The 23,586-nt window shown below is 35.0% G+C and overlaps 1 pseudogene; it reads left to right on the plus strand.

Annotated features, from left to right (window-relative positions):
* LOC144373395 (growth factor receptor-bound protein 14-like) overlaps positions 1 to 23,586 on the plus strand; it is a 64,023-nt pseudogene that overhangs the window by 24,284 nt on the left and 16,153 nt on the right.

Raw genomic sequence — 23,586 nt, forward strand, 5'->3', positions numbered from 1 at the left:
GCATTTATTTTATTTTATTTTATTTTATTTTTTTTATTTTTGGTTGTTCAAAACATTACATAGTTCTTGATATATCATATTTCACACTTTGATTCAAGTGGGTTATGAACTCCCATTTTTACCCCATATACAGATTGCAGAATCACATCAGTTACTCTTCCATTGATTTACATATTGACATACTCATGTCTGTTGTATTCTGCTGCCTTTCCTATCCTCTGCTATCCCCCCTCCCCTCCCCTCCCCTCCCCTTCCCTCTTCTCTCTCTCTACCCCCTGTACTGTAATTCATTCCTCCCCCTTGTGTTATTTTTTCCTTTCCCCTCACTTCCTCTTATATATCATTTTGTATAACCCTGAGGGTCTCCTTCCATTTCCATGCAATTTCCCTTCTCTCTCCCTTTCCCTCCCACCTCTCATCCTTGTTTAATGTTGGTCTTCTTCTCATGCTCTTCTTCCCTAGTCTATTCTTAGATACTCTCCTTATATCAAAGAAGACATTTGGCATTTGTTTTTTAGGGATTGGCTAGCTTCACTTAGCATAATCTGCTCTAATGCCATCCATTTCTTTCCAAATTCTATGATTTTGTCATATTTTAATGCAGAGTAATACTCCATTGTGTATAAATGCCACATTTTTTTATCCATTCGTCTATTGAAGAGCATCTAGGTTGGTTCCACAGTCTTGCTATTGTGAATTGTGCTGCTATGAACATCGATGTAGCAGTGTCCCTGTAGCATGCTCTTTTTAGGTCTTTAGGGAATAGTCCGAGAAGGGCAATAGCTGGGTCAAATGGTGGTTCCATTCCCAGCTTTCCAAGAAATCTCCATACTGCTTTCCAAATTGGATGCACCAATTTGCAGTCCCACCAACAATGAACAAGTGTACCCTTTTCCCCACATCCTCACCACCACTTGTTGTTTTTTGACTTCATAATGGCTGCTAATCTTACTGGAGTGAGATGGTATCTTAGGGTGGTTTTGATTTGCATTTCTCTGACTGTTAGTAATGGTGAGCATTTTTTTCATGTACTTGTTGATTGATCGTATGTCCTCTTCTGAGAAGTGTCTGTTCAGGTCCTTGGCCATTTGTTGATTGGGTTATTTGTTATCTTATTGTCTAATTTTTTGAGTTCTTTGTATACTTTGGATATTAGGGCTCTATCTGAAGTGTGAGGAGTAAAGAGTTGTTCCCAGGATATAGGCTCCCTAATTACCTCTCTTATTGTTTCTTTTGCTGAGAAAAAACTTTTTAGTTTGAGTAAGTCCCATTTGTTGATTCTAGTTATTAATTCTTGTGCTATGGGTGTCCTATTGAGGAATTTGGAGCCTGACCCCACAGTATGTAGATTGTAGCCAACTTTTTCTTCTATCAAACGCCATGTCTCTGATTTGATATCAAGCTCCTTGATGCATTTTGAGTTAACTTTTGTGCATGGCGAGAGAAAGGGATTCAGTTTTATTTTGTTGCATATGGATTTCAAGTTTTCCCTACACCATTTGTTGAAGATGCTATCCTTCCTCCATTGCATGCTTTTAGCCCTTTTATCAAATATAAGATAGTTGTAGTTTTGTGGATTGGTTTCTGTGTCCTCTATCCTGTACCATTGGTCCACCCGCCTGTTTTGGTACCAGTACCATGCTGTTTTGTTACTATTGCTCTGTAGTATGATCATCTTGATAGAATCGGAAAAAGCATTCAACGAAGTACAGCATCCCTTTGTGTTCAAAACTCTAGAAAAACTAGGGATAACAGGAACATACCTCAACATTCTAAAAGCAATCTATGCTAAGCCTCAGGCTAGCATTATTCTGAATGGAGAAAAATTGAAGGCATTCTCTCTAAAATCTGGAACAAGACAGGGATGCCCTCTCTCACCACTTCTGTTCAACATAGTTCTCGAAACACTGGCCAGAGCAATTAGACAGACGAAAGAAATTAAAGGCATAAAAATAGGAAAAGAATAACTTAAATTATCACTATTTGCAGATGACATGATTCTATACCTATATTTGATTCTATACCTTGATTTCTATACCCCAAAAGGGTCTACAAAGAAAATATTAGAGCTAATAAATGAATTCAGTAAAGTGGCAGGATATAAAATCAACACGCATAAATCAAAGGCATTCCTGTATATCAGCAACAAATTCTCTGAAATGGCATTGATTTTAAAAAATGTTTATAGATAAGTAGATGAGAATGAAATGAGTTTGTTATGCCAATTCCATTCAACTCTTTGAACTCTATATTAGTTTCCTGTGGTTGCTGTAACAATTTATCACAAACTTTGTTGCTTAAAATAACAGAAAATTTTATTTTAGACCTCTAGAGATCTGAAATCAGTAATAGTGGGTTGAAATCAAGGTGTCAGCAGCTATGTACTCTGGGGAAGATACATTCCTTGCCTCTTACAGATTCTGGAGGCTGTCAGCATTCCTTGGCTCATGGCTGCCTTACACTAATCTCTGTCTGTGTGCCTCCTCCTCTTCTGTCTGCACCAAATATAATCCCTCTTTCTTATAAGGTCCCTCCTAGATAGTCCATGAAAATCTCATTTTGAAGATCTTTAATTTGATCACATCTGCAGTCTTTTTCTTCTTCTTCTTCTTCATAGAAGATGACATTCACAGGAATTCAGATGGAGTTATTTTGGGGGTCTATTATTCAGCCTAGTGCAAATTTCTTCTAATTATACATTAAAAAATTTTAGTAATACATCATCAAAGTCATTTTAAATAACTTATCATTCACAGCTCAATTAATGCCTTCAATTTTTTTTGAAGAATTGTGAAAGAATTTTATAACTAGTCATTAGAGTCATTCGCTTTCTCATCTGACTGCCAGTATACAAAATTGTCCCTTTGTTTGATAGGTTCCAGAGTTTACACCTCAGAGAAGTATTTCCAAAGAAAGGTTCTAGTCAGATGTGAGATTTGCCATTCTCTGATAAAACAGAATTTTAAAAAATGATATTGGCAGAAATGTGCTCTTAGGAGGATTCATATTGAAGAGACCCTTGTGAAGTGGATGTACCTCATGATGCCTGCATTCCCGTAACCCTTAAAAAGTGTTGATAGACTTCGGGTTTTATGACGGCTGTCCTGGGACATGTCAGAAACCCCAGGAGAGGAAAGAGTGAAACCTGTGAAAAAGAAGTTAAAATAGTTCCACAGTCTCCATTGGGATTTGGAACCTGAGCACCTCTGCAGTTGACAGCTGATGAGTTGCAGCAGGGCCAGCTGATCGTGACAGCTGAGTGAGGATGGTTACGTACCTGCCAGGGAGCCTGCGTTCTGAAGCAGTCTGCAGTGGCCAGCTCGGCTCCCTGTATCCTAGGACAGAGAAAGCTCACTATGTATTTTCCTCATTGTCCTTTCTGACTAATTTAACTTCTCTTTGTGATAATCAATCTCACAAAATATGGTGCTCTCAAAAGATATCTGCCATATCCCAAATTATTTAATTTACGTATACTGACAAGAATATAGCTTTTATTTAGCATCACATATAGCCATAGTATCTCATCCTCCTTTCTTTGGAGGGGAACTTTAAAATTATTCTTTTTGTTATAATCACTACAATTTATCCCTAGCAAATAGCTTTGGAGTTCAATAACATAGATCTGCTATGCAAATCGAGTAGCAGTTTTCACTGAGAACACTGAAAATTATTTATACTAAAGAATGAAATATACAAGTCTTTTATTGGAAAAACTTAAAATGGAACATTGCAAAATTAATTTGAGCTACATACCTAATTTAAACATATAATAATATCAATGTATTTTTCCATTACTATGTTTTCTAGAAGTTTCTGAAATAAAATCAAAGATTTGAGCATAATATCTCCTGGTTTCATTAACAATGCTTTAGACCAAACAATGAGAAGGAATTTTAGTTCTGGCATTTTCTTCTTTTTTTTTGCATTCATATTATATATTTAAGCAAAACAGTTGCAAACATAAATTCTACCCAAATGCTAACATATATAATATTACACAGCCTCCAGTTCTTTGTCTAACAGTGTAATAGGAAAATAAACATTATGGAGGTGCTGCGGTTTTCCTGAACACCAAATATAAACAAATATGACTTTAAAATGTTTTTGTTTCTGTTATTGTTTGTGCTTTTGACAAACCTATAAATACTCTTACAATATATATTTAATCAAGTAATGGAATTAAGAAACATTTTTTGCATTTGCATATTAAAATGAATAAAAAGAAGTAGAATGAGGTTATTTTTTCTTCCTTAAATATGATATGCAGTGACAGATATCCTTTGTCAATAGAATGTCTCCTGATACCTCCCTATAAGTCTTTAATGGGTGCCCTTGATATAAAAAACCAAAGGACGAACTCTTTGCCAAAAGTTTTTTGACTAGCTAGTTAGCTCTGCATGTTATTCAGGAGACAACCTTGACCTCTTTTGGACCAGAGTGATAAGTTTTCCATTGATAAAATTTATGATGCTGGAGACCAAACGCAAGGCCTTGTGCAAAACAGAGAAGTACTCTACCTCTGGCTACATCCTCAACCCTAAAAAATATTTTCAAATACAAAAATAAATCAGTTCACTATAAATAACTGAGAAATAAACAATAATTAAACATAATTATCCATAATTTCACAACACTGAAATAACTTATGTTAGCATTAAAAATGTCTTTAAATAGTTTTCCTATTTTAACAAACTCTCTTTTTGTTCTCACTTTCGTAGACTGCTTTCTTTTTTGTGTATGTGTGCATAAAAAAACCTTGAGTGTTCTCCCCCCACCCCATTTTACTTTATAGATTCCACATAATGTAGGAACATAGGAACTTCCCCAGCTTCCCTTGGCTGTCCTCCATAAACAGGTTAGCAAATATTTACAGACAGGTTTATACTGACTTTTGTATAATTTTGTAGATCCTGGAGACAGTATGTCATAGGGAAAGAAAGATAAGAACATTAATATTTGTTATCTCTTAGGTGTCAGTAAACTCCAGGGAAGGAAGATTGGGTAAAGAACATCAAGTGGAGGTGGATGGGAGAGATGTGTTTTAAATAGAGGCATGAGAAGACCTCCCAGAGAAAATGGTGCTAGAGTGCATACCTGAAGCACACATCAAGCAGGCCAGAGTGAGATTGTTGTGGATCTAGGATACGGGAAAGGGAAAGGGCCCAAAGTGGCAATGTGCTTGTATGCAGGAAGCAGCCCAGAGACCAGTGTGCCTTGAGTAGTGTCACTAAAGTGGAATGCTATGGCCACCAGAGGACCAGATCCTATAGGATCTCATAGGCATGGAGTGGCCTGGATTTTATCCTGAGAGAGAAAGCAATTAGGGGTGTGTGAGCCCAGAGAGCAATATGATCTGATTTAATTTAATATATACTTCTGAGCTGGAAATGTAGCTTAGTGACAGAACACTTGCCTAGCATGTGTGAGATTCTGGGCTGGATCCACAAAAGAGGCCAGAATTAAAGTTTTGACGCTTGGTGGATAAGCAACTTATCTTTGCTTTTACAGCAAACTGCCTATGGCTAATGGAAATTATCCCTGCCTCTCTTTATTATTTGTGCTAGTTGTGCATGACCCATTCTGCTCCATTTTCATGTATTCTGCATATTTATGAAATTTAGTGATTTTGAGAGATCTTGAGACCTCATAAGGAAGAACATTTAGATTTTCAGAATAGAAGAGAGTTGAGAGTTTTTCTCTCACTCCAGTTGGTCAAAGCTCATGTTCCTAGGATTATGTGGTGGGTTTGTTTCTGTATCATTCTACATCTCTGTCACTCAGGCATACTGTAATTTAAATCTTGAATTCCAAGAACATTTTCATATAGCCTTTCTTTCCAAGGTGGTACTGAAGTTCCTAAGATCAAACTGAGCCAATCCGGTTCACTTAAAAAAAGGCTAATAACTTATTTTATCTGAACAACACAAGAAATCATGTTGGAAAGCACCTGCTCTTGAATTTGTATAACTTAGTAGAAATATTATGTTTGGAACTTTGAATGTAATAGCGACCTGTCATATCTTCTGGTCATAATTATTAATATATGCTTCTGAGAATTTTTTTTTTTGGTGCTAGTGCTCAGAACCCAGAGCCTCATGTATGCTAAACTCACACTGTGCTATTGAGTATCCCCCATTCTGATCTTTAGAATTTTAATAGGCAGAATAAATCATTGAAAGCAACTAAATACCCTGATTTTGTTCTCTGAATTGCCTAATTTGAGTGTATGTTATACTGTGACTCTAGATGTACACAGTATTTTATAGACATTGAATTTGTTGGCTTCTCACTATTTGTTTATGACAAATATTCCACATCCACAGTTCTCTCCAGTCAAAAATAGCCATCAAATTTTTAATGTCACTGTATCAGCAAATATTTTCCCTTCTTTTATATTGTAATATACCAGATTTTGTAACTGGTGTGCTTTGCTCAATAACCACTGGACGTCACTATAGCTCCTCAGATGGAGTACTCTTTTTTTTTTTTTTTATAATCACTGTAAGAGGAACTTGGTGGGGTAGTCGACTTCAGCTTCAAGTCCTATGAAACTTAATGGGATCCATGTTTGTCTTGCTCCCATTTTGATTCCTAATTGAAGCCATGGTACGAAGCAGTGGCAATTAGTACATACCTCCAGCACATACCTGTAGACTCTTTGGGAAAAGGAATTAATTGCATTTTAGTATTATTGCTAGAAAAGCTGAGATTTCCATTGTGGATATCATTGTGGAGTGGCTTTAATAAGCAAAATGAATGACTGGAGGCTTTTAATGAAACTGTTTTTATGTGTGCAGCCATGTCCACATGATCTGTTTAAGACAAAAGCAATGTACAGTGCAGGGAAGGGACAGTTCACTGCTGCCTGCTTTCAAGTTGATTCTTCACATTTTTTTTCTTCTTAACAAAATAGGCAGTGTTTTCTTGTTTTCTGGGGCTGATAGGTTACTGTGCTTTCTGTGTTGTGTATAACTTACCAACTCTCAGATTTGTGATCACCGTTATCACCAGCAAAAAAAAGTCCTGAAGCCTTTGGGACATGTGGCATATGGCTCCTGTATAGTGAACTATGTGCCCTGATCTTTCAGCTTTTAAAAGACCATGATGTCCTGGTAGCACATGTAAGGCTGGAAATGAAAAAAATTCTTAAGCAACAAGAATTTGAAGTGCTCTGCCTGCATGCACCTCCTGATTCAGCCAATTTTCCTTCTACGTGTTCTCATAGCTTCTGCTGCTTGAGTTCAGATCCCACCAGTTCTCTCCTCAGGATTCTGTTCCTGGTTCTCATGCTTCTAGTAGTATCAAGGTTATCTCTCTGAATGCAGATCTGATTCTCATGCCATATGGAACCAAGTTCCTCTGTGGGCCTTATAGTACCTTGTGACCTGCCTGCCCCTTGTAACTGCAGCCCATGTCACATCTAGCCTCACTGTTTGTAGTTCAAGAACTGCCTACAAATTTCTGATGCATTGCAGTTTCTTCTCAGTGTCCTTTCTCCTGCTGTTGTGATTCCCAGGAATCCCTTTTCTGCCCAAGTTTATCTGACTTACTGCTATGCATTTTCCATGGCTTAGTTATTTTAGCTAGCCCTTTCTTTAAAATACCTATGAAAACAAAGTAAAAATGAAACCTTCAGCTGTTCGGGGTGAGTGACAGCTAACATAGCACGACAGTCTGAGGAGGTTCAAAAGAAAAAAGCAGTTGGGAGCCTCTTACACTCAACCTATCATAGTCACCTTTTCCATCTGAGAGCAAGTAGGGAGACACATCTACCTCATTCACAGATGTGTCTCCCCCTAGATGCACACTACAGATGCTCTGAAGCTATTTCTTGAGATGATCAGCACATTTGCTGGAACCACTTTTTCTCATACATCACTTGGGAAATTGCAAATCCTGAAAAGCAGAAAGAGGTATAGAAGGCATTAGGAGTATTGGCAATATTTTGTGTCCTGGGAGGTGCTGCTCCCACAAGTACATGCTGTCTGCAGGAGTGGGAAACAAGTACTTTGGATAGGAATTAGACATTAGGCTATTCAAAGAAAATTATTTACAATATCAATTAACCAGGAAAGTGAAGCTTAATGGTATATATAACAGAAGAATGTTATAAATTATTGTATATTCATGAGCTACAACATTTTTTATCATATAGCTTTTGGTTATTTTTTTGAAGTTATTATTTAAACACTGATGTGGGAAAATATACAATTTGTAATGATGATTAAATAAAAATATCATATAAAGTGTATAATGTTTTCTAAATTTTATGAAAAATGTACACACATACCCTCTTGTAGAACCAGAGAAAAAGACAAGAGGCGGTTATTCCTGATTGATATATTTAAACATGAATTGTGACTACCACTTTTCTTTTCTCTAATAAAAATGTATTCTTTTAGTAATAAAAAAATAAGAAAAATAAGAAACAGAGACAATTTTAAAATAAAGAAATTTAAAAAGACTTAGCTAAGTTATCTTCCTGAAGCCCCAAATTGGGCCAAATTCTATACCATTTCCTACAATGATCTTAATAATAATCATATTATTAAAATTAAATAGTAATTCCATGGGAACAAGGACTCTGCATTGCATACATCTTTGAAATTCATGGTCAAAACTAATAAGTTTGTTTTGAACTAAGTTGTATTAAATTGTAAAATATTTATATCAAATAATTTAAAGAGTCAGGTGCAGTGGCACACACCTGTAATCCCAGAGGCTCAGGAGACTAAGAAAGAGAATCACAAATTCAAAGCCAGTCTCAGCAAAGCAACTCAGTGAGACCATGTCCCTAAATAAAATAGAAGATAGGACTGGGGATGTGACTCTGTGGTTGAGTGCCCCTGAGTTAAATCCCTGGTATCAATAATAATAATAGTAATTATTGTTATTATTTAAAGAATAGATTGCAAAAATACAGAAATGGAAGAGGCTTAGAAAGGAGGCCAAAGAAACCACATAGCATGCCCTGCTGGAAATTTACTCTGAAGTAAATTTACATCCTTAAAGGTAAGGATGCACTGGATAGCTTGGAATATATGGAAGCTCTTTATAGAGCTTCTGATATTTACCCAGTCATCTTCAGATAACATATATGCAAACATTTTGTGGAGAATAAGGCTTTCTATGAATATAAGTGGTGACTTTGGGGTCTGAGTTAACACAAAGTGCATTTCAATTCACTGGAGAACCAACTACAGGGCTTTTATAGTCATCAAGCCAAAGTGTCACAATTTTCCCATTATCACACTTGGGGAGATGCATCTGGCAGTGGCAATTTTCTGGGAGATCCAGGTGGTATTAAGTAGTATTCTTAGGTTAAAGAACCTTTTAGAAATTGAGCCCTGTTTTATTCTTTGCTTCTTCAGTTTTTGTTTTGCTTCATCAGAGGCTGTTCATTTTTATCTGAAAATAAGATTGACAAAAACGTTTGTAGTTTCTACCCAGTGCAGAGAAGTACAAGGACCATTTGTCTCCTGGAGTTTCCAAAAGTTACAAAAGAATTGTTTTCTGGGAAAATTAGAGGCAAAAGACACTTTTTTTCTTCTCTTATCAAGTGATGAGAAGACTAGGGACTCAGGTTTCTATTTGAGCCCCATGCTGTACTTTCAGTAGATTCAGCAAACCAATCCAGGCAGAAGGTCACAAGTGAGCACTTTCCATTCTTGGAGGATGGAAGTTTTTTTAAAAGACTTTAAAGTTAAATCAACAGTTTCAGAAAAACTTTTCTTTATTCTTCTTTATCTTCTTTTCTTTTTTAGAAATAAAGCTCCTGAAAATTAAACAGAATTACACATAATTATTATTATTTGGTACAGTTTTTTTTTCAATTGCCATTAGACCTCACTGATATATTTGAAACAAAACTAAAATTTAAAAACAGTATGAAGCTTTTGTTTTTGTTTTAAAGAAGTTGTTTGAAGCTTTTCTTTCCTTTTCTGCCACTATAGTTGATATTTTCACGTATTTTAAGAAGACTTTCTTCCTATTTTTCTGTCTACATATATGTAATATTTGATAATTATAATTCACTTTACAATGTCTGGAAAATAATTTCAGAAAAATGTTTAAAAATAGAATTAATTAATTATTGATCAGGTAGTTGGGGGTAGGAAATATGAGGTTAGGATTTAAATGATTAAAAATGTGGCTTTAAAGTTTTAATAATGTTTAAATATGGTATTTTAAGTGAACTTCATGAAGTTTTCAAAAAATAAAGTATTTAAAACAATTATGTTGAATTTGTGTGAAACTTACCTTTTCTCAAATGCTAATAACTCCATGTTTGAGTTCATCTTGGTTTTGAACTTTGCAGTAAAGAGCCTCTGGTTGTAGGATTAATTTGTTTCTTTTTGGTATTTAGAAAAATACATTGTAAGTTTCTTAGTAGGATTACTTGATAGGTTAAAATTTGTTTGCATTTATGATAATACTAAAGGATGGTCAAGAGAAAGCTTATTGATTAGAAGCTGGCTGGTCCAGCACTTTCCTTAGTTCTTAGTAATGATATTTTATAGCCAGGCCTAGGCAAGATAAAGCTGGTGACTAGCAACTTTTCACTTTCCCTTTAAGTGTTTTCCTTTTCTGGTAAAGCAATCCACCTTATCATCTTGTACATTCCTATTGAACTTTCTGCCTATAAAGGCCTGTATTTAGATAACTGTCTTTGTTAAATAACAAATACTATTTTTAATGTAGAATGTGATTTACTGATAATCAATTATGCCACCTGGGTTTATTGGGTTATTATACTCTTAATACTTAATGTCATGAGATTGCTTGGGGGACAGTATGTGACAATGCATCCAAATTGAGATAATAATGTATACATTTAAAAAGAATATTTAATGTAATGTGACTTTAAAAGCCAGATTCTGTAGCAGGAAAATTTTATTTTCAATACCAGGCTGATATATGAGGCAAATGTCCTAATTGCGTTCAACCCTCTGTTGAACAATTCCTCTATCTGTTATCTGAATTTTCAGTAGGATGGTACCAGAAATTTTCTTTGAAGGAATGGAAAGTACATCTTTTACTTTTTTACATGTATTCTAGTTTATGACATTTTTGAAGACTTTTTTTCTTCTTAATATTATGAGAATATTTTCTTGATGCTAGTAATGGCATTAAACATTCAATGAAGTTTTCTTAAAGATTTTATTCCTTATTTTTTCTTTCTAGACTAGAATTCTGACCTTTATTTCCATGTGGTCAACAGCAACAACAAAAAAAACCCTGGATATTAGATTTCACTTTTTGGTGTCCATGGGCATTTTACTATTATTATTATTATTATTATTATTATTAGTAGTAGTAGTAGTAGTAGTAGTAGTATTTTGGTTACACATCTGTTATAGCTGTTTACACATCTGTTATAGCTTGATTTTTGAATCCTTTTTGTATTTACTTTTTTATCTTTTTTTAAACTAGAGGATTATAGTTCTACATGGTAGTTGGAGACATTTTGACAAGTTGCATGGTGCATGAAATTTGACTTCAATCCCTGCTCCCTTTCCTTACACTCCTCTCTTCACTCCCCTTTTGCTCTTTCCTCTATTACACTGACCTTCATTTTGCACATTTATTTATTTATTTATATTTGATTGGTGTTTTTAAAAAGGTGAAATTCCCTGTGGTATAGTCATATGTGGATATAATATGAATTTATTAAATTCATTTCATCCTTCTCCCCTTTCTCATTCCTCCTCCCTCCCTCTCAATGTTATTCTTGTACTCCACTGATCCTCCCTATTTTTCCCTTATTTTGCTACAGCTTCAACATATGAGAGAAAACATTCAACACTGATTTTCTGAGTTTGGCATTTTTCACTTAGCATGATTTTTTTTTTCATTTCTGTCCATTTACTGGGAAACCTCATGATTTTATTTTTCTTTATAGCTGAGTAAAACCCCATTGTATATATTTACCACATTTTCTTGATCCATTTGTCTATCAATGGACACCGAGGTGAATCTAGAATTTGGCTATTGTGAATAAATATAGACGTATGCTGCTTTTAGGGTTTTTTTTTTTTTGATAATTCTCAAGGAGGGGAATATTTGGGTCATGTAGCAGTTCCACTCCTAATATTTTGAGGTTACTGTATACTGCTTTCCAGAGTGATTATACTAATATGCATCACAATTTACAATGTATGAGTGTACATTCTCCACATTCTTGCCAGCATTTATTATTGTTTCTGTTCGTGAAAATTGTCATGCTGACTGGAGGGAGATGAAAGTGTAGTTGTATTTACCTTTTAATGCAGTCCAAAGTGAAAGGATTTATAATTACTTTCATGGAAGATGAAGATTGATGTAATTTGAAATGTTGCCCATTATTTTTACCTTACAATTTAAATATGTTTGTTTATTTTTAATTAATTAGCAAATATTTTTTGAATTTGTTTCAAAATAAAAAAATTGAGGTAATGGAAACATGAAAACTGCAGCTGATACAGAAAGAATGCCTGTGATATAAATAGACACAGTGTAGGTGGCAGAGAATGTCTCTTGGTTGGGAAACTCTAGGCGGGTAGCAGTAATTCTGTGCAGGGGAGAGAGCATCATGTGGAATCAGATATGTTGCTACTTTTCAACCTTGAGGAAAATTGGCTATTCTAAACCTCAGTTATTATCAGTAAAATGGAAATACAGCTTGCTCATTAGATTATTGTATTAATTTCCTAAGAGTGCTATAACTAATTACCACAAACTTGGTAACATAAACAATAGGGATGTTTAGTTTCACAAATCTGGAGGGTTATTTCCTGCTGGGAATTCTAAGGGGAATCTGTTCCTTGCTCCATCCAGACTCTGGTGGCTGTTTGCATTCTTTGGCTTGTGGTCACACCTCTTGAATGTCTGCTTCTGTGATCCCATTGCATTTTCTTTTTTGTCTGCATTTATTCTCCTCTGCCCGTGCCTTAAAAGGATGCTTCTGGTTCAATTTAGGGCCCACTTGATTGATCTAGAATATTCTCCCTAATTCAAAGCCCTGAATAACATCTGCAAAAGCTTTGCCATGTAGGGTAACAATTACAGGTTCCATGAATTAGGATGTGATATCTTTAGGGCCACTATTCATCTACTTAAAGGTGTTATAAGAATCAAATATAGCAGTAAAACAGCTCTCAGAGTGAGACATGCCAAAATGCAACTTTTATTTCACAAAATGGAACTAATTTTGCACTCTGATTCTTCTGCCCTTGCAGACAATTTAGTTTTCTATTGTTTGCTTACTCTCTAGACTTGTTGGGATAAATAATAAATATCAGTGAGTTGTATACAGGTCTAAAATGTTCTGAGTTGAACATTGAGACGCACCTTCACATTTCTGACATTGTGGTGGGGCATGTAAGTCCCGAAGGAGGTACTTGTCTGATTGTTATCCAATTCTTTTTTGTTCTGGAAACTCTTGCTCCTTCCAAGATTACTGCCTGAAGCATAAAGACCCTTATATTCATGGCCTTTTCTTCGTTCTCTGTGTTCCTCCTCTCTGGGGCATTTCAGATGTCCATACTTTTTGATTAGACTTAACATTGACTCAGCAATTGCTTCTCGCTGTGCTAGATGCAGGGCTTCTTGAGGAGAGTTGTTTTGTTTTGTTCTGTGCTGGTGTACATTGAACCCACCAGGCTTCACATGTGCTAGGTAAACCCTCTACCACTGAGCTACATCCCCAGCCCTTTGAGAATATATTCTTTAGACTATGGTTTGAGCCACATCACATGTTTAAATCTATTGGACTTTTAACAACAAAAAATCATTCTAGTGCTGGAAAGGGGCAGGATATAGAGTCACTTGAGACCAGCACCATACAGGTCCTGTCTCTCTCTATTTTTTTCTTTCACTCCATCCCCTGTCAATTCCTTTATCCTAGTTTCTTTCCCAGGAAGCAGAGGGTGCATCTCTGTAAGAGAAAACAGAGGACTGGAATTGCTCTGATTCTCCCTAAGCAGTTGCATTTGCCAAATATCAATAAAGTCTACTTTGAAGCTCAAAAACCAATAAAATTTCTTTTTGTCATTTTTTCCTTTCTTTAAAGTGTATGTTGAAGACAGAACATAGCTATTACCTTGGTGGGAGAGAAATGGATGCAAAGAAACAGGTTTGCAAAGCAAACAAGCCAGCATGTTGATTCCTTCCTGAACATTATCTCAGTGTAGTTGCAAGGATCATAGATACAGTTTCCAGCACTTACAGAACTTACTAGTGCATACCTGTTTCATAAACTTTAAAATCCCAGCAGGGTTTGCATAAGAAATAGAGTCAAGTGGGGATTGGAAGATTGTTAAGGATGCAACTTCCCATTTGATATCTCCTTAATACAGCCCTTCAGAGTGCTTATACCCAGAACCTGGTGTCTTCTTTAAGTACACATTTTTCACTCCTATTTTATTTTCCAGCAAATTCTGTTGGCTCCATCTTCAAAATCCAGAGTCTGCCTATTTTTTTTGTTGTTATTTGTTTGTTTTTTACAAAATTTACTGTTGTTATGTTCATCTAAGCCACACCCTCACTCTGGGTTCATTGAAGTAGCCTATGAAATAGACTTTATTTTTCAACCCTTACAACTTTTAAAGTCACTTCTTCACTCAGTAGCGAGTATAATCCAGTTAAAACATGTCAGCTAAGGTTTTCCCTGAGTTCAGCATGATTTTCACATAATTCAGAGGAAAAGCTGAGTCCTTACTAAGGTCTGCAGGGCCCTATACAGCCTCCCATCTTATCTCCATTATTTCTCTGGCCTCTCTTCCTGGTAATGTCTCATGTGCTTACTCAGCATTAACCTCCTTGTCAAGCTCCAGAAATACCAGCCTTGGTTTCATCTCAGTGGCTTTGTTCTTCTTCCTCTAAGTATCCCCTGGGCTCATGCTCTCTTCTCCTTGGGTCTTGTTTAAAGACCCCCTTCTCAATAAGCCCTTCTGTTGTGAGTTATTGGGAATGGATTCCTTTCACCATTTTCTAGTTAGCACTAGTACTTTCTTTCTTCCATGCTCCATTTTTTTTTTGGTAGGGTTTATTGCCACCTTTTAAGATTTACCTTTTATTTATCATCAGTATCTTTCCCAAAGCCTCATGAAGGCAGTTATTTTTTACTGATTTATCCACTAAAAAACTCTCAGCTCTAAGAGGAGTTCCAGATAAATTGCAGGCCTTTAGTAAATCTTTGTTCATTGAATGGATGAATAACTTACAGTTGCCAAACTACGTTGGTTTATCTTGTAAGAAGTAGAAGTAGACAAATTTTTTAAGCAGGATTCACATTCAAACAACTATCTGGAGAGACAGGAAGTTGCTGTGATAACAGTGTTCAGGTTGGATTGGAAGAAATTTGGAGATAAGAGGCTTTACAAGAAAAAAATGATGGTCCAACAATAGTAGTGATGGAAAAGCTTGTGTGTGTGTGTGTGTGTGTGTGTGTGTGTGTTTGTGTGTGTAGGAGTTGTTGGTTATGAGTGACACTTGGAGTAAGAACACCTGATAGCTTGCAATATCAGGAGTAAAGGATTATTGGAGAGGAGGTTGAGAAAAATGAAAGTGTGACTTAATTCTACATTTCTTTGAGAGAATGTGGTAAAAATAACACTTATCATAGTGGAGAAAAATCTAAAATATAAAAATAAAGATGAATTTATTTTGCTTTAAGGTGTTTTTAAAAATTATGGAATATGTATCACATAAAATTTACCATTTTAACTATTTTTAAATGTGCAGTTCAGCACCATTAAATTCATTTGTGTTGTCATGCAATGATCACCACTATTATCTTTAGAACATTTTATCTTCCCATAATGAAACTCTATACCAAGTCAACAATAACTCCTTGGCCCCCTCACCCCCAGTTCCTGGCAACTTCCATTCTACTTTCTGTCCCTGTGACTTTGGCTGTTCTAGGCGTCTTGTATAAATGGTAGCATTACAGTATTTGACCATTTCTGATTGTAGTTTTTCACTTATCATAGTAACTTTGAGGTTCATTCATGATGTAGCATATGTCAGAACTTCACCCCTTTTTTTAAAGTGACTGTTCCATTGTGTTTATGCATTCATCCCTTGATGAACATTGGGTTGCTTTAGCCTTTTGGCTCTTATAGATTGTGTTTCTGTGAACATTGTTGTACGAATATCTTTAAATCTCTGCTTTTACTTCTTTAGGGTACTCACCCAGGACTGGAATTGCTGTATCCTATGGTAATTCCATGTTTACTATTTTGAAGAACCACTATACTGACTTTCATTTCAGGTGAATTGTGCTTGAGTTGGTGGAGAGTGTCAGAAGGTAGGACTGGACCTTAGCTGAAGGTACTTCTAGGCAGAGATTCCAGTTGAAGGAGCCTCCCGGATGTGATGAAAAAGGGGAGGTGGTGAATTAGTTTGAGGAAGGATAAAGGAAGGTATTGAGTGAAGGACTAAGTCAAGTCATAGGAAAGAGAAGCAGTGAAGGGAGCCAGTCAATGAGACAGAAAAGGAGCAATCAGTGTTAAGAACAGAACCAAGAATGTTGATATACACTTAACTCAAACTCATCCATATTTATTGAGTACTCTTTCAAGAATTTCTTTTCAGATGAATAAGCTTCTATTTAAGGATGGCATTACTTTCAAGGGTTCAGGTCCAGTAGGTCACAGATCACTACTGAGTGTTGAATTTCTGAGGCATAGATACTTTTCAAAAAGGTCCTAGAAATACTAAAAAAGCAGAGAATCTCTTATTCTTTTGTTGGCTGTTCTCCGTTTCCTTTTTTGCATTAATAATTTTACAGTTACATTTTTCCCCCAATGTTTTATGGAATTATGACACACATAAAGAAAAGTGAGCAAGCCAACGTGGATAACTCTGTGACTTCTCAGAGAGTGCCATGTAGCTAGGTAATCAACACCCAGATCAAGAAATACAGCACTGACCTTACCCCAGTGGTTCCCTGCATGCCTCATTTATCCTGTATTGGCATTGTTCACATTTCCGGCACCATAGAATAATTTTTCCTGTTTTGAATCTATGTAAGTGGAATCATGCAGCATATACTATTTGAGCCTGACTTCTTTCACTTAATGTTTCTTAAATTAATCCACGTTTCTGGGAATGCTTTTATACAACTTATTTATTTTCACGTCATATTCATATGCAAATAACTAGACTTTCAGGTAACTTCCAGTTTGAGGCTATTATAAATAATAATATATGAACACCATTACAATTTCTTATTGAAATAGGAATTTGGTATTATGTTTTACCTATTTAAGTTGCCATTGCTTCAATCATTCAAGTGTCTTTTCTACCCAGTGCTTTCCCCCCTTACCTAATTATCTTTATTGTTAATACAAGATATGTTTTCCTTAATATTAGTTTTGAAAGTACAAAGTATCATAAGAAATTGAGGTTCTTAAAAAAATCTGTATTTACTTTCATTAACATTTTATTTTTAAAGCATCTATTTTAATTTTTTTCTCATCTATCCAGATTATGCCTCTTAAATGTGTGTTGAATCTGTCAAAATTTTTCATCCCTTAATGAGGTGAATTGTTCAACCCTGAAACAAATATTTTAATTTTGGCACCATGATGAGTTGGAGGAAGAATAGCTCTTGTATCTTAATGCAGTTTATTATTAAATTTATATCATAATTTGCATAGCAATAAAAGGAAATTGAGAATTAGCAAAATGTACATTGTGATATGAAATTTTTCTTTTCAGATGACTGTTTTGGTATAAAAATTGAATTACTAATTCAAAATTGATGAGGAATTTTTATCAATCTGGATATTTAGGAATTGAGTTGAAATTTTCTATGCATATGAGACATGTATACAAAATCTATTCTAAATGTTTGTATAGTTATTTGTGTGTGTGTCTGTTTATCTGTTAACATATTCACTGAAGCATTCTTCACAGAAAGAACACTAGAAGACCATGAGTGGGTGACTGAAGTTCTGTCTAACTGGGGAATGGAAGAAGAAAATAAGCTGTACTTTAGGAAAAAATTATGAATTCTTTAAAAAGCCAATGGAAAGTGAAATCTCCATTAACAGTCAGTGAAAATCAAATGAATCAGTTAAATTTTACATGAAGAATATGGTCACTATCAATAAAATACAGTTCCATTTAGTGATTCTGGCCCTTTAAAATTATACTCACATTTCTTATTCTAAAAATGATTAGTCACCATGATACAAGAATTTCAGACACATATAAAACATTTCTTTAGCCTTACTTGCAGAATCTCAATTGAGATGCATTTAGTCATTTAACTTAAAAAATATAGGTAAACCTACTTTGGAGGCATTATTGCTTTTTTCTTGCCTTAGAGGAAAACTAGACAAAGCAACTGTACATTTGACTTTGAGATAAATTATTATATGTCCTCAAATGTATTCCAAAATGTAGTTTTAAGTTCTTTTCACAATATTTAGGAAACTTAAGTAAGAAATTTTCTAAAACAAAAATAGATTGGTAATTATTGGGAATGTATAGCTTAGCCAGAAATTTAAGTTTGACATAAATCTTGATGCTTCAAATTATTTTGTTTTTAGTGAAATAATTTTTGACCTAAATAGAAATGAGATAAAGAGTAGCATATTATATAGCAAATACTACTTTCATTGTAATTCTCTTTAAAAGAAAATAAATGTATGTCACATTCTAATGAAGACTAGGAATCTAGAGAAGTCAGAATAGCCTCTGGGCTCATTAGTTTAAATTGTTTTTGTCTCTGCAGCAGTAGCATATTTTTACATGAAGTTTTGGATAATTGGATTGAAATGATCCTTTATGAAAAATATATGATACACACCATAATAGAATATTTTCAAACCCTGAAAGATCTTTTACATTCTCTTTTATTTTAACCTATTAATAGAAACATAATGGGATGATCTTTGACAAAGAAAATAAGAGTTCTAACAAAAATTAAATAGATTTGAAGGAAAAGTGTTTTCTTGTTGCAAATCTTTATTAAAAGCTAGAATTTAAAAGTTGTATTTAAAGAAATATGGTTTGGTGCTCATTTCTGTTTTATTATTATTATTATTATTATTATTATTATTGTTATTTGTAATTTAAATAAGATGAGACATTCACTTTGTATAGTTGGAGCCAATGGTTCGACTGGGTGATCTGACAATATCTGGATACAGTTTTGGTTGTAGGACTGGGGGTGGGGTGGGGGTCAGCAGGAGCAGTGCCAAAGTGGGCAAAGTTTGAATTCTGCTGAACATCCTCTAAGGCTCAGGACAGCCCCACAACACAGGATTATTAGATAAAATGTTAATAGAACTGCTGTTGAAAACCCCTGTCCTAGAGGAAATATAGTAGAATATATTTTTTCAAACTTGTCTGTTCATAAAATTTACCTAAAGGAGTCCCAGTACTTATTAAAAACACAGACTCCAAGACCTGGCCAGACCTATGGAATCAGAAACTCCAGGAATGACGTCTGGGAATTTCTATTTTAAACAACTGCTGTGGGTGAATTTTATGATTAAACAAGTTTGGAAAAACAGTAGGTGGAAAGAATTGAACTTTTAGTTCCCACACTGAGTCCTGGTTTCCCTATGTTCTTGACTGTGAACCTGGGTACAGCTTTTGCCCTTGACTTTTGTGAGCCTTGATTTTGTAAAATGGGTCAGTAGTCTTTTCGTACCTGGTAGAGTAGTTGGAGGGTTTGGGGAAAAGATGTGGGAACAAGCTCATTGTCAACTTGAGGGCTGTGTCCTATGACTCCAGGTCGGAGCATCTCTCTGCATCATTGTCATCTGGGCCCAACTCTACCTGGGAAGATGCCTGAGGACCAAGGACCAGCATTTTCAGAAGCACTTAATGTGGATTTTAGATACATTGGCTTAAGGATCTTCTGCTTTAGATTCTATACTGGTCATAATTCAAACTTTTCTAGCATAGGTTTAGCGATAATTTATCCTTTATTTTTTGCCAGTATTTTTTTTCCAGAGCATATGGTGTCTTTTGCAACTGAAACCAATGGTGAAATATCACCAACACAAATTTTACAAGTAAATATATATTTTCATTAAAATATGTAAGAAATCACATAATAATGGGAAAATTTTAGGTCCTTATTAGCATGCTCATATTTTGACATGTTGAATGTTTAATTTTTTTGAGGGGAGTGCAAAAAGCTAACCAACCAACCAAACAAAGAAACAAACAAAGAACCAACCAAACAAAAAGCGGGGTAAAGAATGCCCTAAATCAATACATCCTCCTAAAAATATTTTTCTTCCCACTTCTGGCCAGTTGTCAAATGATTTTAAACATTTAAAAATGTACGTTATGAAAGGAAACTTTAGAGTTTTGCTTTTTGATGTGTGTATAGGTTATGTTATTCTTTTGAAAAATCAAAATTCTCAGTAAATTGAAGACATTTTATCAATAGATACATAGTATTAGCATTCATAATAAACACCTTCAATTCTATTTGTGATAAAAAATACTTAGCAATTAAATGAATGGAGGGATATTCAGATATATTTGTTTCATATACCAACATCTGTAATAGCTGTGACAGAAATACTGACATAGAATTGTAAGATATTCTTAGCTGAATCATGAATGTTGATTATCTAATTAAAAATCTCCTTACTTTTGTGTCTGTTAGATTCATTTCTTCCAAACTAGCAGTTATTTGGGGGGGACATTTTCCTAATATATTGTCATTAAAATAAATGAACAGTTTATTTTAATTTTGATAGATTGGTAGATTTGGTATCAGAAGCTCTGCAGTTGTTTTTCACAGGTTAATGTTGAGCTATGTCTTCCTAAGGATTGAAGTTAAGCTCTAGGCATTCCTGAACTCACTCAGTATTCTCTGGTATTTCATAAAGATCACTTTTAGTATTTCCAATACAATATGATTTTAATCTATTAGTCAGGCATATCTACCATAGATTTGTTTCCTGTGGGCTTTTCAATATGAGCATGCTTTATTTTCATACTTCAGAATATTTTAGAAATATGATTAATCCCCAGATGTTTTTCTGAAGGCTGCTTCTATGCCACTGGGTTACACAGAGCCCCCCTGCATCTGAATGTTAGGGTAAATGACAACCTCAGGACTCCCAACTCTCAGCTCCCTGTAGGCTTCACCATTGTATTGTGATTCAGTGGTGAGGTGGAGGTTTTCTTCTATCTCCTTTCCCAAATTCTCCTCTAACATAGTTATATTGCTTTGATGCTAAATTATAAAAACAAGAAAAATTGTAGGCTTTGGAATTAGATAGTCCTGCATATGCCCCTGACCTCTTCTCTCCACTGAGGCAATGTCTTCCCTTTTTAAAAGGTTTCTTCTTTGTCTAGTGTGACCTCCATGACTCTCTTTTTAAAATTTAAATGGCAATATGTAAATCAATGGAAGGGTAACTGATGTGATACAGCAATCTGTATACGGGGTAAAATTGGGAGTTCATAACCCAATTGAATCAAACTGTGAAATATGATATATTAAGAACTATGTAATGTTTTGAATGACCAACAATAAAAAAATTAATTGGTTTGGTTTAATAACTTGGAAAGCACTCAAACTAAAAAAAACTACTTGCCTGTTTTACATGTCAATTAATTAATATCTGTAGCTGATTAAATTAAAAAAACATTTAGTAAATTACTTTAAAAATGTAAATATGTACTATTGGTCTTTCCCTGAATAGACTTTAAAAATAAAGTACATTTTTGTAGTTAATAATTTCTCTTAATTTCAGTTCTTCCATTTGTTTAGTCATAGGAATTTCTATTTTCTTCTTTTAATGAGACACTAATGCACTTCCAGTGTCTTATTAAGGACACTGAGCATGGCCACACACACAGAGTGACTCCCTTTCATTCTCCTTTCTGTGACCAATGTGTGCCCCCATCTCAGTTAATTACTGCTGTATAACCCAGTCTTACAAACCTTAATGGTTTAAAGGACCCACCTGCATTTTGCCAACCATTTTGAGGGGCAGGGATTTAAGAAGAGTTTGCTTCATCTCTTTGACTCAGTGGTTAGAGAAGATTCAAGGTCCCCTTCTAAGCTGTCCCTTTTACCACACATTCTGTGACACTCAACTCCTGTCCTCTCTTTCTCCTTCTGTGAGGCGTTTCATCTTCCAGAGTTTTTCCAGTTTCACTGGGCTTCTCACCCATAGGGATTTCCAGATAATCACATTTCCTGTGTGGAATCTGACTTGCAGAAGTCAAGTTGGTTTGAAAGCCATCAGGATAGGATATATCTAGAACTGGCAAAGGGTTACTTCTACAATTTTATTTTGGTCCAAGCAGTGATAGGCTTACACTGATTCAGGGTGGAAGGAGAAACAAAATCCGCCTTTTCATGGTTTAAAGCCAAGATGCAATTGCAGAAGGACACATGGGATGGGAAATATGGTTGCAGTCCTCTTTGGAAAAAACCCAGCCTACCATACTGCCCCATGACAGAACTATGGAAGATAAGAGGTTGTGTATTCTCATCAGCAAAGTGAAGTTGGCTCAAATTCTTGTCTTTAATAATAGAATCAGGATTGTAATCTTCTATGGTATAACACAAGGAAATCAATAGGTAAACCTGTCAACTCACACACACACACAAAAAAAAAAAAAAAAAACATGGGAAAGGATGAGAAGTATAGGACTTCACTCTATAGATGATATCCAGCTTTACAAATAGACAATCAACTAGTTTATAATTTTGATGTTTGATATTGATATTGTTTAGTTTTTCATACTTACATTTGATTGCTAAAAGGCTACAAAATCATTGTTTCCATAATATTAGGGGAGAGTCTAATTTTTTCTTCCAGATATTTCTAAGTTCAAGCACATATACTGAAATCCATGGCTTCTTACATGCAGAAGAACAGGGAAAGAAATCCTGGAAAAAATTTACATCCTTCTATGAAGATATGGTTTATATTTTTCTACTAAAGGAACATCAAAGGTAAATTAAGTATCTGTAACATGTTATGTAAGATTATTAGCTGTAAATTAAAACAGACTTTTTACTTTGTTATATTTATGATTTTATTACCTGATATCAGGAGGTGGTGACATTTTTTGTATTCTAAAGATTTATCATGATATGTTTAAAAATTGTTCAGTTTTATTTCAAACTTGTTTCTATACATCTTTGAGGATATCCGGATGCTCTTATTTCTGTATCACGTATGTTGTTAATTTTTCCCCACCCTGAATTTACTCCTTTCTCTCTATCCAAGACTGAAGGTTTTGAGGCCCAACATAGATTATACCTTTAATTTTCTCCCTGCACCTCCACCTTTTTTTCTTTCTTTTTGGAACTAAAGATTGGATGTTCAATGTTTAGTACCACTGAGCTATATCCACAGTCAGTTTCATATTTTGTTGTGGGGGATAGGGTCTTGCTAAGTTCTTAGGGTCTTGCTAAGTTGTTGAAGGTGGTCTTGAATTTGGAATTTTCCTGCCTCAGCCTCCCAAATTGCTGGGATTCCAGGAGTGTGACATTGTGCCCAGCTACAACTTTTCCACATATCCCAGTCATAAGACTGGTCTTGCTCACTTCTGACCTTCTCTTCATCAACATCAACAGAACAGTTAGTACACCCATCTGAG

This window comes from Ictidomys tridecemlineatus, unplaced genomic scaffold, assembly GCF_052094955.1.
Source record: "Ictidomys tridecemlineatus isolate mIctTri1 unplaced genomic scaffold, mIctTri1.hap1 Scaffold_382, whole genome shotgun sequence".
Classification (NCBI taxonomy): domain Eukaryota; kingdom Metazoa; phylum Chordata; class Mammalia; order Rodentia; family Sciuridae; genus Ictidomys; species Ictidomys tridecemlineatus.